The sequence below is a fragment of the Thalassophryne amazonica genome, chromosome 4 (assembly GCF_902500255.1).
Source record: "Thalassophryne amazonica chromosome 4, fThaAma1.1, whole genome shotgun sequence".
NCBI classification, from domain to species: Eukaryota; Metazoa; Chordata; class Actinopteri; order Batrachoidiformes; family Batrachoididae; genus Thalassophryne; species Thalassophryne amazonica.
This window is the reverse complement of record NC_047106.1, coordinates 48,659,130-48,677,887: the sequence shown is the minus strand read 5'-3', so window position 1 is coordinate 48,677,887 and position 18,758 is coordinate 48,659,130. Positions and strand designations below refer to the sequence as shown.

General features: G+C 44.0%; 1 protein-coding gene and 1 long non-coding RNA gene across 2 annotated transcripts in view; both read left to right on the top strand.

The window, feature by feature from the left end:
• Window positions 1–18,758, top strand: part of LOC117508169 (calsyntenin-2-like) — a 1,041,373-nt gene that overhangs the window by 487,370 nt on the left and 535,245 nt on the right. The gene's annotated exons all lie outside the window — the stretch shown is intronic.
• LOC117508174 lies at window positions 3,787–18,052 on the top strand. The gene is made up of 3 exons (XR_004560004.1): window positions 3,787–3,937; window positions 12,695–12,703; window positions 18,042–18,052. It is a non-coding gene; the product is annotated as an uncharacterized LOC117508174 (long non-coding RNA).

Below are 18,758 nucleotides of genomic sequence, written 5' to 3'. Positions count from 1 at the left end.
CAAGGGTCAAAAGTTAAAGTTGCTCCAAATTTGGTAAAAAGTGATGCAAATTATTAGTTGAGTGAATATGGTTTTAAAAAAGGAATAGTTTGCATCATGTATCATGTTTAGTTATCATGTTACAGGGTAGCATATGTCACATGTCATAGAATCCAATGGATGCCGACATTGTTTAACCTTTACTTTGGAAACCAAGCACCCAACACAGTCAAAACTGTTCCATTTATTAATCCTTTTAGCTCAACCAGTAATTTGCACCACTTTTTACCAGAATTGGAGCAACTTTAACTTTTGATTCCTTTACAAACTGAAATTGACCTTTCTCAGTGTTTTTGCTGTTTTTACCCCATAACTCCAGACCATTCATTCACAGATAGTCAAAACTATACTTTTTTGGAATCTTTATGATCAGACAAATAATTTGGAATACCTTTCAATATGACTGGAGCATTTTTAAATTTTGACCCTTGTGTAATTCTTCAACTGACCCCTTCTTGGCCACCTATTGAAAGTTCATGTGGCCACTTGGCATTTTTAAAAGAGTAATGTCTCAGGAGTATGTGTGCCAAATTTGGTGCTTGCATCACCATTTGAAGGATCCCTCAGTATATATTCACTTATCTGCTGCACTATAACACTGCACAATGCACATTATACACTACAGGAAGCACAGTGCTGGGAGCATTGCAAAACTTTTCGATATGCTTTGATTTGAAGTCTCGTCATAACACAGGTTCTCCACAAACTTTGCTCTAGGACTTGTGTTTCTGTACAATGTAAAACTCACATTCATAATGTATGTAAGTGGCTTGTTACTCAGTGAAAGCTTCTGCAAGCATGACGGAGGCTCAGATGTCTTTGCTGATCATTTAGCTCAGCATTTATTAGAAGAAAACAGACGTGAACTTGCTGTTTCAAAGAAAAAAAAAGGAAGTCAAGATATTATCACAAAACTTGTCTGGTTCCGGTTGAGCACCCTTCACGATAAAACATTTCTGGTTTTCCAAAATAAATCATTCAATGCTCAGAATAATTCCGCTGTACCTTATTGTAATTAATGTACAATCACGTTAAACTCGGCTAATAATCATGTAAACTGTATTCTTATAACATACAACTGTAAATAAGTCACAACATCCTCCCACCCGATGAACATCAGTTCATCTGTATGGAATTGACCTTCTATACCTCTAAGGGATACAATAACTGAACAGGTTGTCTGGACAAATTACCTGTGGACGTGTGAACATTACAGGAACGTATGAGGCCATCCCTGCCTGGAAAGACTCTACCCATTTTCCAAGTCTGTCTGGGCATGTGATCCAACCCAATGAGAACAACATCTCCTACCTTAAGTGCTGTTGGAGTAGGGGTGTCCACCTTGTGAGGTGATTTCAAGCCCGTTAGATAGTCTCTGCGCCAGCTGTTCCAAAAACTTGTCAAAAGTCTCTGCCGGTATTTCCACGTTCTACTTAGCTGCTCATGGCTTGTTGTGAGTACCTGAGTTGGCGAAAGAAGTCTTTGGTGGCAAGGAAGTCAGGTGTTTACCAACCAGTAAATGAGAAGGGGCAAGTGGCTGGGGCTCTAATGCATCACTATGTACATAAGACAGAGGCCTAGAATTCAACACTGCCTCAACCTCAGTAAGTACGTACTGTTGTGAGTTCCTCAAAATTCAAAGATGCTTTCCATAGTACCCTCTTTAAGCAGGTTTTTACAGATCGCACAAGCCTTTCCCAAAAGCCCCCCCCCCACCAAGCTGCCCGCTCAGCGACGAACTTCCAGGTGATCCCTTTGTCAGTGAAAAACTCTGAGCTCTGACCCTTTAACAGTTTGCCATAACTCTTTTAAATCCTTGTCGGTTCTTTTAAATGTTCTGGCATTATCAGAATAAATGATCCCACATAGCCCTTGTCTTGCAATGAATCTCTTAAAGGCCGATAAGAAGTTCTTTGTAGTCTGATCTGAAACTAACTCCAAATGCACTGCTCTTGTTACTGCACACGTAAACAGTGCAATGTACGCCTTTACTGGCTGCCCTTTAGTTTTAACATACAAGGGTCCCGCAAAATCGACACCAGTAACTTCAAATGGAGGTAACTCGGTTACTCCGTCTCGTAGTAAAGGAGCAGTAATATGCTGTGCTGCTTTAACCTTTAGTTTTCTGCAACTGTAACAACCTGAAACAATGTGTTTTTCAAGCTGTCTTCCTCTCAAAATCCAGTATTGTTCTCTGACTTGAATCAGTGTGTTTCTTACACCAGAATGCATCACCTTTTTTCATGGCATGACTGAACTAACAGTTCAGAATACTTGTGATTTGTTGGTAGTACCCGGGGTGCTGTTCTCTGAAACTAAAATCAGAGTTCTGCAGTCTTCCCCCAACACTTAACAGACCCTTTTCATCTAAGAATGATTTCAAGTCTTTGATTTTCGAGTCTCTCTTCACATTTTGCTTTAACCTTAGCTGGAATATTTCAGAGCTAAAACAAATCTCTTGAGTAGCCTTCACCCAGTACATTTCAGCTGCATTGAGCTCTTCTGCAGTTAACTCTCCCTGAATCTTCTGACAAGACCTTGTGTTAGTTAGTTAGTCTTAAGCTTGCTGTATCTTTCTAAGTTTAAAAGAGGTTCAGTTTGTTCAGTGCTAGCAAGTTGTACAACCGTCTGATACTTAGATTTCAGTTCAGTGTTTACCTCATTCACCACATAGTCATCATCAATATCCAGTTCCCTTTCAGCTGTGGACAGTGCAGTGGGTCCACTCCACCACAGGCAGCTCTCAAGAAGGCTCTGTACATGCTGACCTCACGTGGGCAAATCAGCAGGATTCAGTTTACCTGCACAGTGGGACCACGACTCTGGATTTGTGAGCTCTTGTATTTCAGTCACTCTGTTGGCCACAAATGGCTTCCACCGCTGGGCTGAGCTGCGGATCCAGTGAAGAGTGATCATCGAGTCCGTCCACATGCTGAGCTGGTTCTGTTGTGTGGGCCGCTGAAGAGGAGGTACTGCTGGCCCACCACCACCAGAGGGCGCCCTGCCTGGAGTGCGGGCTCCAGGCACCAGAGGGCGCTACCGCATCATGGGAGTAATCTGGGTGACAGCTGTCACCCATCTCCAAACACAGCTGTTTCTACTCAGCACCGAGGTATATCAGGAGGACGGCGTCTCCACCTCAGTGCCGAGATATCGCCTTAAGACTGAGGTAACATTCTCTGCCTTCATATTCTGAATAACCAGCTAAGATTTGTAAACCGTTTCAGGACTGCTGACTACTAACAGCTAAATTGCTTGAATAAGTACTCACCTTCCTGCTGTATATTGTCAAGAGGTGGAGGCGGCTTCTCCCCTCTCCGTGGCTGGGTGCTGTCGCATCCACATCTGTGTGTTGTTGCTCTCTCCTGCCAGCAGTACCGGATCCGACGAGCGGAGGCAGTGGCCACCTGGGAATTCGGGACTTGGCGGTTCCAGTATTTCCGGGGGTCGGTGGCAGAGGAGATCTGGGTGGTTCCGGTTCGACTGAGACGGACGTCTCCTACCTTCGAGCCTGCCCACACGACACCAGTGGAATTCGGTGTAAACCCAAAGTGTCAATTGTTGTATTGGTTGTGCATTTTCACAACAGTAAAAATTGTTATTTACTTTCTCCATTGTCCGTTCATTGCGCCCCCTGTTGTGGGTCCGTGTTCCTACACTTTCACAACAGGTTCTTCTCCATGTTCAGTGGCTTAAGAAGACTGTCCTAATCTTGCTCCAATAAGAGCTTATGGGTGCACACCCATAAGCTCTAAGCGAGGTAATGTAATCTTCTTCAGTAGAGCAACTCGTGACTTAGAGGCCACAAAACTGGTAACAGTCTCTCCTTGTTTGTTTTGTCCTTGTAGATACGCCGCAGCACTGTAAGCCTTTTCAGTTGCATCACAGTAGACATGCAGTTTTACTCTGTGTGACTCTTGGTGAATTTCGATGTAGTACCATCTTGGGATGGCCACCAGGTGGAGCAGTGGTAGCTCTGTACACCACTGTGTCTATTTCTCAGTCAAGTCAGTGGGTATGGGTTCATCCCAACTGAGCCCTCTCTCCCCCATTTCTTGGAAAAGGCATTTCACTCTGACAGTAAACGGAGTGAAAAACCCAATGGGGTCAAATATGTGGGGTGATGTCTGCAATACACTTCTTTTTGTGTTTTCTTTGTCCTTTTAAAATGTCCATTAGCCCCCTTTGATCAAACACAAAATCATCTCTCTCTGGTCTCCAAACTAGTCCCAGCACCTTGAGCACATTTCCACAGGACTCGGTATCTCCATTGACCTCTACTCCAGTCTCTTTCCACATGGCTCTCACTTCAGGTGAGTTGGTAACCCATTTGCAGAGGTTCATGCCTGCCTGGGTGAGAATGTCCTTTGCTGCTGTTGTCACATGTAGAGCTTCCTGCACAGTAGGTGAGCTGGAAATAACATACAGAGAGTCTCTGAGAGTCTGTACAACATTTGGCTGTTCTGCTTCAAATTGTTTGAGATGTTTTCTAATGATGGCAGCAAGCAGGAATGGGCTGGGAGACACTCAGAAAACAACTCTGTTCATTCCCAGGACATTTTTGCAGTCCTTGACTGGAGGTCCATGCACTCACAGGAACCTAACAGTGTCTTTGTCCCTTTCCACAAAGGAAATCTGAAGGAAAGCCTGAGTTACAATGAGGAAAATAAGTATTTGAACATCATGTGATTTTGCAAGTTCTCCCACTTACAAATCATGGAGGGGTCTGAAATTTTCATCTTAGGTGCATTGTTGTGAAAGTGTTGGAACACGGACCCACAACAGGGGGCGCAATGAACGGACAATGGAGAAAGTAAATAACAAGATTTACTACTGAACAAGCAAGAGTAATACAACAAACACAATTTAGGGTCGAATCCGCTGGTGTCGTGTGGGCAGGCTCGAAGGTAGGAGACGTCCGTCTCAGTCGAACCGGAACCACCCAGATCTCCTCTGCCACCGAACCCTGGAAATACTGGAACCGCCAAGTCCCGACTTCCCAGGTGGCCACTGCCTCCGCTCGTCGGATCCGGTACTGCTGGCAGGAAAGAGCAACAACACACAGGAGTGGATGAACGCACCCAGTTACAGAGAGGGGAGAAGCCGCCTCCACCTCTTGACAAAGTTCAGCAGGAAGGTGAGTACTTATCCAAGGAATAAGGTTCTTAGGAGTCACCAGTCCTGAAAAACGGTTTTGACAGTCTTAGTTAATAATGCAAAGTATACCTGCAGAGAATACTACCTTGGTCTTAGGTGATATCTCGGCCCTGAGGTGGAGACGCCGTCCTCCTGATATACCTCGGTGCTGAGTGGAAACAGCTGTGTTTGGTGATGGGTGACAGCTGTCACCCAGATTACTCCCATGATGCGGCAGCGCCCTCTGGTGCCTGGAGCCCGCACTCCAGGCAGGGCGCCCTCTGGTGGTGGTGGGCCAGCAGTACCTCCTCTTCAGCGGCCCACACAACATGCATGTCCACTGTGAGAGACATAATCTAAAAAAATAATAATCTGGAAATCACAATGTATGATTTTTTTTAATAATTTGTATGTTACTGCTGCAAATAAGTATTTCAACACCTGTGAAAATCAAAGTTAATATTTGGTACAGTAGCCTTTGTTTGCAGTTACAGAGGTCAAATGTTTCCTGTAGTTTTTCACCAGGTTTGCACACACTGCAGCAAGGATTTTGGCCCATTCCTCCACACAGATCTTCTCTAGATCAGCCAGGTTACTGGGCTGTCACAGAGAAACACGGAGTTTGAGCTCCCTCCAAAGATTTTCTATTGGGTTTAGGTCTGGTTACTGGCCAGGCCACTCCAGAACCTTGATATGCTTCTTACGGAGCCACTCCTTGGTTATCCTGGCTGTGTGCGTCTGGTCATTGTCATGTTGGAAGACCCATCCATGACCCATCTTCAATGCTCTAACTGAGGGAAGAAGGTTGTTCCCCAAAATCTCGCAATACATGGCCCCGGTCATCCTCTCCTTAATACAGTGCAGTCGTCCTGTCCCATGTGCAGAAAAACACCCGCAAAGCATGATGCTTCCACCCCCATGCTTCACAGTAGGGACGGTGTTTTTGGGGTGGTCCTCGGCATTCTTCTTCCTCCAAACACGGCAAGTGGAATTAAGACCAAAAAGTTCTATTTTGGTCTCATCTGACCACATAACTTTCTCCCATGACTCCTCTGGATCATCCAAATGGTCATGGGCAAACTTAAGATGGGCCTGGACGTGTGCTGATTTAAGCAGGGGAACCTTCCGTGCCATGCATGAGTTTAACCCATGACGTCTTAGTGTATTACCCACAGTAACCTTGGAAACAGTGGTGCCAGCTCTCTTCAGGTCATTGACTAGCTCCTCCCATGAGGTTCTGGGCTGATTCCTCACTTTTCTTAGGATCATTGATACGCCACAAGGTGGGATGTTGCATGGAGCACCAGTCCGAGGGAGACTGACAGTCATGTTTAGCTTCTTCCATTTTCTAATAATTGCTCCAACAGTTGATTTTTTTTCACCAAGCTGCTTGGCAATTGCCCCGTAGCCCTTTCCAGTCTTGGGGAGGGCTACAATTTTGTCTTTGGTGTCTTTGGACAGCTCTTTGGTCTTAGCCATGTTAGTAGTTGGAGTCTTACTGATTGTGTGGGGTAGACAGGTGTCTTTATGCAGCTAACGATCTCAAATAGGTGCTTCTAACTTGGAATAATAAGTGGAGTGGAAGTGGAGTTTTTAGAGGCGGACTAACAGGTCTTTGAGGGCCAGAATTTTTACTGATTGGCAGGTGTTGAAATACTTATTTGCAGCAGTAACATGTAAATAAATTATTAAAAAATCATACATTGTGATTTCCAGATTTTTATTTTTTTTAGATTATGTCTCTCACAGTGGACATGTACCTAAGATGGAAATTTCAGACCCCTTCATGATTTCTAAGTGGGAGAACTTGCAAAATCGCAGGGTGTTCAAATACTTATTTTTCTCACTGTATATCAGCAGTAAAGGCTACCTCATGCAGTCTGAACTTAATGAGCACATCCAGTAGGTTTGGGTTTAAGGTTAGGCCCAGTGTGCAGTCATTGAGGGATGGGCTGTCTTCATCATGTGAGGATGCATCAAATACCACTCTGAGTTTAGTTGTGGCCTTGTCCTCGCTTATAACAGCATGATGTGGCATGTAATATTTTACAGTCTTTTTGTTCCCTGCCACTGTTTTACCCTCTAAAACCTCCTGACAGATCCCTTGCTGCAGGTAGTCCTGTATTACATTGTTGTACCTAGCAAGCAAGATTGCGTCAGTTTTCTCATAATGCTCTCAAAGAGTCTCTTTGCTACACTAAAGTTGTCTGGAAGCTGGTCTTTGTCACATTGCCACAGTAACGCAACTTGGTAGCGTCCATTTTCAAATGTTGTAGTCTGTTCAAAGCTTTGTAGGACGTCTGAGTCTTCTGGGATCTCCGCCTGTTTGTTTACTATGCCAAGGGACTCTACCTCCCAGAATGCATGCAACTGCTTAGAGATCTGGGTGTCTTCAGTCAAACTAATGTGCATGCAAGTGGTCTCTGTAACAGTGGAGGTAGTCACTGGTCCCTGTAAAGCCCATCCGAAAATGCTTTCAACTGCCATCAATGAATAGGTGACCTTTTGGACCTTCCCAGTGACTGCCTGCTCGTAGTAGTCTGGCCCTATTAACACCTGCAACTCTTGGTCATTAGCACCCTCTAGTGCAGTGATTTTCAACCTTTTTTGAGCCGCGGCACCCTTTTTATATTTACAAAATCCTGCGGCACACCACCAACCAAAATAATATTATAATGCTATTACCTCTGGTTTTGCGCAAAACCCAAATATCATTATTATTATTATTAATAGAAAATCGATACAGAAAACACCACATTTTGAAAATCCTCAAGCATTTTGCGCTCTTATCTCAAGTAGGGCTGTCACGATTAGGAATTTCTGGAGACGATTGTCAAATAATTGCGATTGACGAATATATTGTATATTTTTTTTTCTTTTTTTCCCCTTCTTTATATTCTACTATTGTAGTATAATTACACAACTCTGGAAAAACGTTTGGCTTCTGTGAGTGGAGAAACTGGGAATGGTGCAACATTTTTATTTTTATCTTCATTTTACATACAGTCCCAACTTTTTCTGATTTGTGGTTGTTTCTGTTGCATTTCTGAAATTGTTTCTCCTCATCAGTCACATTTTGTGCTTAAACACTACATTAAGCTTAAGATTGAACAAATAAATACCTTTGGAAAATAACAGCTGTTAAAGTTCAGAGTTCTCACCTGCTTTTTGTGATCTGTGCGTTTGAACATTGTTTTTTTTTTTGTGGCTCAGTTCATTCATATATTCTCATTTTTTAAATATGTTTTTAAAGATATTTGACCATTTATTTCATCTCATGATCTCATAAATTCAACATACGACGTGCACATGGTGTGAACAGGACGGTAACGGCAGAATCACACCTTTAGAGAAAGTTCAGAGAGAAGTAAAAGCTTCACGTTTTCGTTTTGTTAACATGTTCACTCCATTTAAAATCCTCTCTGCTCCGCGCTCGCTGCGCACTGAACGTGTCGCGCCTGCATTCAGGAATCTCCCTCACCCACCCCCTCCCCTCCCTCACCCACCCCCTCCCCTCCCTCACCCACCCCCTCCCCTCCCTCACCCCCTCCCCTCCCTCCCTCACTCACCCCCTCCCCTCCCTCACCCACCCCCTCCCCTCCCTCACCCACCCCCTCCCTCACTCACCCCCTCCCCTCCCTCACCCACCCCCTCCCCTCCCTCACCCCCCTCCCCTCCCTCCCTCACTCACCCCCTCCCCTCCCTCACCCACCCCCTCCCCTCCCTCACCCACCCCCTCCCCTCCCCTCCCTCACTCACCCCCTCCCCTCCCTCACCCACCCCCTCCCCTCCCTCACCCACCCCCTCCCTCACTCACCCCCTCCCCTCCCTCACCCACCCCCTCCCCTCCCTCGCAGTCTGCAGCCTGTTAACTCCGCGCGCGCACACAGGCACAGACACACACACCGACAGCTCCGCATTTTAGACGGCTTTTGAAGGAGACGGCACTGTTTTAATCGGCCGTCAGCCTCCTTGTTATTGTCCCGCCTTAAGACGAGAGCGAGGCTGCAGCACGTTTGACATCAGATTCTGTCGTTTTATGCTTTGTGGATAAAATAAATAATTCACGGTAATTGCGAATATGAAAAATAATCGCGAATATGAAAAATACCCACGGCACCCCTGACGATCGATCACGGCACCCCGGTTGAGAATCACTGCTCTAGTGCAAAGACTGCAAGTTGCAATCCTCTTTTCTTTATCCCCACTTGAATGGACTCACTTGGGACCTTTATCACAGCAGTACTCACCTGAGGAGTCTCTACAGCTTCTATCGCAAGTCTCTGCTCAGTGTTCCACACATTCTCAACTCTCACAACATTACATTTCTCTGCTACAGGAGTGGTGGAACCAAAAACATGAAGGTTCAGTGTCTCTTGCCTTACAACTGGCAGTCCTAATGCTCTACCAACACTTCTGTGAATGAAACTACAGTGGCTGCCTCCATCTAACAGACAGCGAGTTATCTTTCTCTGTTTTGGCCCTACAGTCCATGTCCTAACAATCTGCAGCAATACTTTGTTCTGACTATTTGTCTTAACCTTTACAGGGCTTGTCACTGAAGACAACACAGCATCTGTATTTCCACTATTATTGGTTGTGTCAATATCTGGCTTAGCTTCAGATTGTTCACAAACTGACAAATGGTGTTTACGGTTGCATAAGCTACACAAAACTTTCACTCAGCAGTATTTTGCTATGTATTTTGGGCCTAAGCAAACAAAAAAACATCCACGTTTCTTCAGTTTATCCTTGCGTGCGTTCACTGTATGTTCGGGACAGTTCTCTGGTTTGTGGTCACTTTTGTCACAATACACACAGGTCTGGGGTACAGCGCTGGCTGTGTGCAAAGCAATCGCTAATGGGATGCTCCACTTTTTGGCTTTATCGCAGGCGTAGGATGGCTTGTCTACATGCTTATGTTGCAGACTAGGGTCCTTCGATGTGTGGCCTGGTCTGGTAAGATGAAGCGCCCGTTCTCTGCTTTGCACTTTGCACTAGAGTTTTTTTTTCCCCCAGACAAAAAGCCTCAATGAGTTGTGTAAGACTCTAAAGTAATTACAATGTAAGAATTTGATTACAGAAGCACACCAAAATGAGAGGATTTCCCTCTGCGAGTTCTAAGTTTGTGAAAATTACTTTGTATTTCAAAATTAAAGCCCTGTTTGTATTCACAGGCATGCTTGGGCTTTACATTGGGGCATTCATCTGTTTGGGGTAATTCAGCCTTGTACTGTTTAGATATTGTTGTTTCAATGAGTGGACATGTTTTAAAGTTGATTTGAGGTGGGGAAAAGTCTTTTTATAATTAAACATCAGCAAGGACAAATTATTACAGTATTTCCAAGGATTGTGAGGCTCTTTTGTGTGTTGAGTGTCTTGATGCACTCCAAAATGTTGACAGGTTGTGTGTTGAGTGTCTTGATGCACTCCAAAATGTTGACAGGTTTTGTGGAGAGAATCTCTGAGGTAATGTAGACCTTGACAGTAAAATAAGAAATGCAGAGAAGCTGCAGCTCTTGAAATCCTGAGCAGAATTCAAAGACTGGCAAGTTCATTTTTAAACTCTGCCCGAGCAAAAATTCTTTAGAGATTGAGCACTGTAATTTGTTCATGTACAAAATTCTGTTGTGTTGCAGTTCTGAGATGAGAATAATTTTATAGATGCCTTTACAGTGGAGTGGTCAAGTAACAAGCAACTTGTCTGCAACATTGCTTTGTTATGGAGGTGAGTTCAACCAAAATATGTATTTAGGTGTTTAACTAAGATAATCGTGAGTCTTTAATGTGACTTTTATAAAAAAAAAAAAAAAAAAAAGTGTGTTGCTGCTAGGGTTGTGTGTCGGGAACCAGTTCTTTTCGGGTATCCTTAAGAAATGATTTGATCCACCGACGTCAGTAGCCTTTTTGCTTAACGATTCCCTTATCGGTCCTTCAGAGTGGCCATTGTTTTTGGGGGTGTTTGTCAGGAAAATGATCATTTCTCTACATTGATTACAGATTCTTGAAACTTGAACCAATGAAGCAGTGCTTCGATCTTCGATATGCTGCTTCATTGGTTCTTTGTTTTATTTTGCTTTATTTTTCCTAGCTAAAACCCTAAAGCGCATATGTCTGTGGGTAATATTTACCTTTTTTTTATGTTAAACCGACCTGTTATGGTCTTCTGAAACAGTTGATAGATATATTTTATAACTTAAAAACGGGACTGATGCATGTCTGTGGCATTTTCAATGTTAAAGTTAGCATTAAGCTGAGCCATTATCAAGACTCCCTCCCCAGCATGCAAAGGATTCTGGGATACTCTAAAACCGTGAATAGAGAGTTTAGCTACCGAAAGTGCTTTTGCACCTTTTCACAAGATCTTGTCGATGGTGGAACCAGGACTGCTCTTCTCAGACTTCGACAATCATGGAATATCAATCAAAAAATGTTGCCATCACGCAAAGCAGGCAGTTATTTGGCCTGTCTCTTTACCCCCTAAGTCTCATGTACAAGGGCCATGTGACACCCTCTTCTGCACTGTAATAGAAACTTAATGTAGGTTGATCGTCTAGGAAATCCGACTGGAAAGCTGTTGTTTTTTGTCAACAATCTCAAGACTTTTCACAAATTTTAGTGTTGTCAAACCGGTCCACTTACTTATATCTATGTATCTGTCAAATTTCATGAAGATAGTTCTAAAGATTCATTCCATGTCATGCTAACAGTGTCTGTCATGATTAATACCAGTTAATGCAATACCGCTCCTCTGATTTAAGTGATGAAAAGGATAATGGCATAATTTGTGTGTGATCAAGTCAAAGGGTCACGTCATCCACAGATGGTAACAGGACTGTGTTCCTACAGCACTTTCCCTCTGATGTAAAAGCTGAATGTGCTTTATAATAATGCCTCACTTTCATCCATTCACACACCAATGTCAGGGTGCTGCCATGCAACGCACCCAATTGCTCAGCTCTCTGGGCATTCGGGACATTGCTCAAGGGCTAATTCGTGAGTCAGCCACCTATGCAGGCAACTGGCCCACTGGTCCACCTCTTGAAAGTGACCATCTGTCTGCCACATATAGGTGAAACATGGGTTTCCCCTTGATCTTCTCCACTTGCTGGAATTCTCATCACTGGCACATCTGCATGATGGCTTGCAAAAGTATTCAGCCCCTTGGTATTTCACACATTTATTTTGTTTGGCATTTCAAATACAAAAAGTAAATCAGGCTTCTCAATATAAAAATTTCTAAAATTACCTTCCTTAGACTCAAACTGAAAGTAAATCTCCACAACTTGATATGAATTAATTAAAAATATAAAAGCCAAGATGATGGGTTGTGTAAGTAATCAGCCCCTTTGGTATAATACCTGTAAATGATCAGTTTTATTACCAGTTTTCTTCAGACAAGTCAGGGGATGGATACATCAACATTTCCAAGTCACTGAATATGTCTTGAGGCGTGTCTTGGCTGACACGCCTCTGCAACATCGTGTGGCGATCGGGGACAGTGCCTCTAGATTGGCAGACCGGGGTGGTGGTCCCTCTGTTTAAGAAGGAGAACCGGAGGGTGTGTTCCAACTATAGGGGGATCACACTCCTCAGCCTCCCCGGTAAGGTCTATTCCAGAGTACTGGAGAGGAGAATTCGACCGATGGTCGAACCTCGGATTCAGGAGGAGCAGTGTGGTTTTTGTCCTGGTCGCGGCACACTGGACCAGCTCTACACGCTCCGTCAGGTGCTCGAGGGTTCATGGGAGTTTGCCCAACCAGTCCACATGTGTTTTGTGGATCTGGAGAAGGCGTTCGACTGTGTCCCTTGGGGCACCCTGTGGGGAGTGCTCCGGGAGTACGGGGTCCGGGGTCCTTTGTTAAGAGCTATCCGGTCCCTGTACGACCGCAGCAGGAGCTTGGTTCGCATTGCCGGTAGTAAGTCAAACCTGTTTCCAGTGCACGTTGGCCTCCGCCAGGGCTGCCCTTTGTCACCGGTTCTGTTCATTATTTTTATGGACAGAATTTCTAGGCACAGCCAGGGTGTAGAGGGGGTCTGGTTTGGGAACCACAGAATCTCGTCTCTGCTGTTTGCGGACAATGTGGTTCTGTTGGCTTCGTCAAATCAGGACCTTCAGCATGCACTGGGGCGGTTTGCAGCCGAGTGTGAAGCATCCAGGATGAAAATCAGCACCTCCAAATCCGAGGCCATGGTTCTCGACCGGAAAAAGGTGCTTTGCCCTCTTCAGGTTGGTGGAGTGTCCTTGCCTCAAGTGGAGGAGTTTAAGTATCTCGGGGTCTTGTTCACGAGTGAGGGACGGATGGAGCGTGAGATCGATAGACGGATTGGTGCAGCATCTGCAGTGATGCGGTCGCTGTATCGGACGTCGTGGTGAAGAGAGAGCTGAGTAGGGGGCAAAGCTCTCGATTTACCGATCGATCTACGTTCTGATCCTCACCTATGGTCATGAGATTTGGCTCATGACTGAAAGAACGAGATCGTGAGTACAAGCGGCCGAGATGAGTTTCCTCCGCAGGGTGGCTGGGCGCTCCCTTAGAGATAGGGTGACGAGCTCGGTCACTCGGGAGGAGCTCAGAGTCGAGCCGCTGCTCCTCCACGTCGAAAGGAGTCAGTTGAGGTGGCTCGGGCATCTTTTCCGGATGCCCCCTGGATGCCTCGCTGGAGAGGTGTTCCTGGCACGTCCCACTGGGAGGAGGCCCCGGGGAAGACCCAGGACACGCTGGAGGGACTACGTCTCTCAGCTGTCTTGGGAACGCCTTGGGGTTCCCCCGGAGGAGCTGGGGGAGGTGTGTGTGGATCGGGAGGTCTGGGCGGCTTTGCTTGAGCTGCTGCCCCCGCGACCCGACTCCGGATAAAGCGAAAGAAAATGGATGGATGGATGGATGGATGAATATGTCTTGAACTTTATTTTCATCAGTTATGAAGAAATACAAACAGTATGGCACTCTCTGGTAAATCTGTGTGGAGTAGACAGTTCTCAAAAACTGACTGACTGTGCAAGAAGAAGAGTGAGGAAAGCCACCAAGACACCCCGACAACCCAGAAGAGGTTACAGGCGTCTGTGGCTGTGATTGGAGAAATTGTGCATAGTGCATGTTTTGCATTTTGTATCCACTGTTATACAGCTTCATGATGAAGTGGAGCAGAGTAGGATTTTCTTAAAAAAGAAGACCTGAAAGTTCAGCTACAATTTGCATGAAGGTACATCTGAGATGCAAGCCTAGATTTAATGTTTTGGTGAAAGAAAATCCTTCATCTTGGCTTTTACATTTTTAATTAATTTATACCAGGTTGTAGAGGTTTACTTTCAGTTTGAGTCTAAGGAAGATAATTTTAGAAATTTTTATATTGAGAAGCCTGATTTACTTTTTTGTATTTGAAATGCCATAAACAAATTAAAATGCATGAAATACCAAGGAGCTGAATACGTTTGCAAGCCACTGTAGTCAGAGAACTGTGGGCCATGGTTAAAATGTCTCAGCTGAAGTACCCTCACAAAGGCAAGTGATACTCCACATGAGTCTCCCTAAGTAACTGTTTGTTACAAGAACTCATTCCAGTGGTACCCAAGGAATCCCTAAAAACGTACTACCAAGACACCCACTCATCACTTCAGGTCGGCAATATCAGTACAAGTCTCACAACCATACAGTAACACTGGAAGCAAAAGGACCCAAAGACTTGGACCTTCATTCTCCTGTAATGGTACCTGCATCAACAACCATCTCTGTCCATTGACCTAATGACTCCATAAGCTCTTCCCAGGTGTCTCAGTTGCAAGGCCAAGGACTCAGACAAATCAACATCACTCCCAAGATGAATGAATCACTGCAAGTTTGACGCTTTCATTGCATACATGTCTGTGGCTGAGTCCAAGAGGTCCTTGACAGCAATGAACTTAGACTTGATCCAGGACAACTGCAAACACAGATGATCCGATTAGTCACTTAGCTCCTCAGCTGCTGCAATCAGGGTATCCATTGATTCCACAAAGTCAAAGCATCAGCCACAAAATCAAGGTCAGAAATTCCAGAGGAACAGCACCTTGATCAGCCTGGAGAGGTTCAGCTTAAATACCACAAATTCCTGGAACTTTGATCTCAGCTGTTGCTGAGCCACTTTAAAGTTAGACTGATAGTCTGTAGTCCATTGCAGACAGTACTGGATCCTACACATTAAACTACTTTCACATGATTTCAAAATTTATGATTTTGATTAGCTGTGCTATGTGCTAGGTAATTGCAGTGTCACAAAACAGCTCTCTGTTAGTTTATGATGGTTGAAATTATATGAGCAGGACATACTTTCCATCAATTAATTGTACTCTACCAGTTATTGCCTGTACTGAATGTAGAATTATATAATTCAGAAACTGGTGAAAACATACTGCATTTTACAAATGCATTCCCTTCATTCAGTTAATTTTTTCTGGATAGCAGCTGTGCCAGTTAACTTGGTGGCTCCATACCCTAGCCGCGGCTACAGTGTCTGTCTGTGATAATTTATGGGGCTACTCCAAAGAACACCGTTCCTTCCTGTTTAATCCCTAATAGCATATCAGGGCATATTTTGAAGCATTACAGTAACTTCTTCATCCATTTTTGTCAGTGCTGAACAAACTTGGTGTATGTAGTAGTCGTGGCCATCATCAGCATCAGATTTGAATTGAATCTGGATCCAATTTTTTAACTGTTTAAAAATTTCATCCCATTTCTTGAAATCATTGATAGTACGTGGTAACTTCTGGGTATTCATAGTCTTAATGGTTTCAGTCATACTCAAACTTTTTTTTTAAATGGGGTATCTGTAGTAACTACAGTTTGAAGCTTGTTTGATTGTACCCCATCGGGGAAAAAATTTGAAGCCGAAGTAGCATTTGTTGTGGTTTTTGATCGTGCCTGGCCAAAGGCACGATCAAAAACAGCTCTCTTCTTTCATTTGCTGGCAGGTTGCCATGTCTTCACTTCATAAGCCAGCTGGTTGCCAGGTCTGCACTTTATAAACTAACCTGTTAGGAGGCAAGCTGGATTAAATCGTTAAGTCATTTAATTAAGTCATCCCATTTTTGTACATTTTGGATGATGGTTGATGCTTGAACGGCGCCCTGTGGAACATCCCTGTTAGCTAGATATTATGTAGTTGGCATGACAGTTTACATGTTATGCTAATTTGCAAGCAAATGACACATTCTCCTCATACTGTATGTATGTATTCATTGGTTAACATCTGGCAGTTAGCCTGTTATTTTTAAGTATTCATAAATAGTTTAGCATTAATTCTTGTTTGTTTAGCCTGTATTTTGTGTATTTATCTTGCCATTGGTAAGACAGTACCTCTAGTACCAAACCTCATCAGCGAAGCAAGTAAAATATGTTTGGGTCGCTACATCAAATCAAGTATGGACCTTGATCAGGGACAGTTGAGTGAAAAAGGGAGAAGGCAAACAAACTGACTGACTATCACTAATCAGACGAAATAATCAACTATCGAGACCACTGAAGGAGTATTGCCGAAAAGGAGAAGAAAACAGATGAATGTGAAATGGTTTCAGGTTTTCTCTACAAGTGCAAAGTATTTCAGTATGTTACACTCATTTCGTAACCACATGTAAGTCTATGCTGAAAGGTGACTGTCTTGATATTCATTAAGAAATCTTGGATGAGTAAGTTGAAAACTGCTTTTGATGACATTTTTTTTTTTTAATAAGGTCTTTTCAGTGAACAGATACTACATGAACAATACCCCATTAGTCTTTTGTTTGGATCCAGGTATGAGACTGCTAGCTAGTTTTGTCATGCTATGATTGCCGCCTTGCTAATTGTTCCACAACACCAGTGATGGCTCTACGTTTCAGGGTAGGAATTGCAGGTGCCAGTTAATGTAATTTAGTTTTGATGGAAGTGGCAGACTAATGGACTTGTTATGATTTGTCAGAGAAAATCAACAACATATCTATCATATGTACTCTGCTGGTGCGCGCTGGCTATGTCTATTGAGGCGCATAACTGCTTACAAGACCACATGCAATGTGTTTTTGGACGAGATACAGCTTGTAATGATTTATTTTCTCTCTCGCAAAGAGTATTGTAGGATTGACCTTTTTCACAGCAGATATTTCACTTGTCTGGAGGAAAACCGCAGCTGTAACTAACAGCATCACTGATGGCTGCATTTCATTTATGTGCCACCACACGGCCTTGCAACGACAGAGATGGACAGGCGTGAGAGCTGCAGGTTAAGCTGGTTTGACTGATTAAAACTCCTTCAAGTGGACAAGATTGACACTTACTGAGATTAAAATAAAGCATGTCGAACTGACTCAACTGGTTACCTGTTTATTGTTATACTACGTTCTTTATTTAACCGGTTCAGTGGTGTATATGAGCCCTTGTGCTGCCATGTCATACACAAATGCCTGTGTGTGTTGCAGTTGTTTTAACTGAAAAAAAGCTGGTGGAAAAAAAACCCATCTTTCTATAAGCGAATACTTGAAGTTTTGTTTGTGTTAATGTTTTTTTGTTGTTGTTGTTGTTTTGTAAAACAAAAACAAACTGCACCAGCATGGAAGCAGTGGTGACCATGACATAGTGTTGTAGTCTGACAGGGCACCCTCTTGGCCCTTTCTGGCCATTGATGAACTCATCCCATCTGCTCAAAGTGAAATGGTAAATGGATTGCATTTATATAGCGCTTTTCCATCTGCAACAGGCGCTCAAAGCGCTTTACAATAATGCCTCACATTCCCCTCGATGTCAGGGTGCTGCCACACAAGATGCTCACTACACACCGGGAGCAATTGGGGATTAAAGACCTTGCCCATGGGCCCTTAGTGATTTTCCGGTCAGGCTTGTATTTGAACCGAGGATCTTCTGGTCTCAATCCCAACGCCTTAACCACTAGACCATCACCTTCCTCAAATTAATAATCAGTGAAATCACCTGCTGGAGTCAGTGTCTACAAAGAAAACCTGCACCCTCTTGGCCCTTTCTGGAACACTTTAGACACCACTAACTCAAACTGTTTGGTGCCAGTATGGATTGAACATGGTGGAAGGGTTGTGTGTTAGTCAACGCTATAAGGTTTCTGTGTAGGCTCTCAGTTGTCCAGGTGATTTCCATAGTAGAGAAGCTTGAATCTTCGACTGGACTGGGTTGCTTGACGCGAGGACGTTTCGCTTCAAATCACAGAAGCTTCCTCAGCTAAAATTCTTGCTCTGGTAGTCTGACTTCTGTCTGACCCTTGTCGAGAAGAAGTCTGACTTCTGTCTGACCCTTGTCGAGAAGAACCCTTCTTCTGCGATTTGAAGCGAAACGTCCTCGCGTCAAGCAACCCAGTCCAGTCGAAGATTCAAGCTTCTCTACAAAGCTATAAAGGCACTTTTGTACAGGTTCATTCACATAAAGTCCACACAGAACTAAATCACTGAATCACAAAGAACTAATTTGCATGAATCCATGTAAAAAATGTAAGCCACCATTGTTCCATTTTCTGAGGGCCACTTCTTCTTGGTAATGCCTCACATTCCCCTCGATGTCAGGGTGCTGCCACACAAGATGCTCACTACACACCGGGAGCAATTG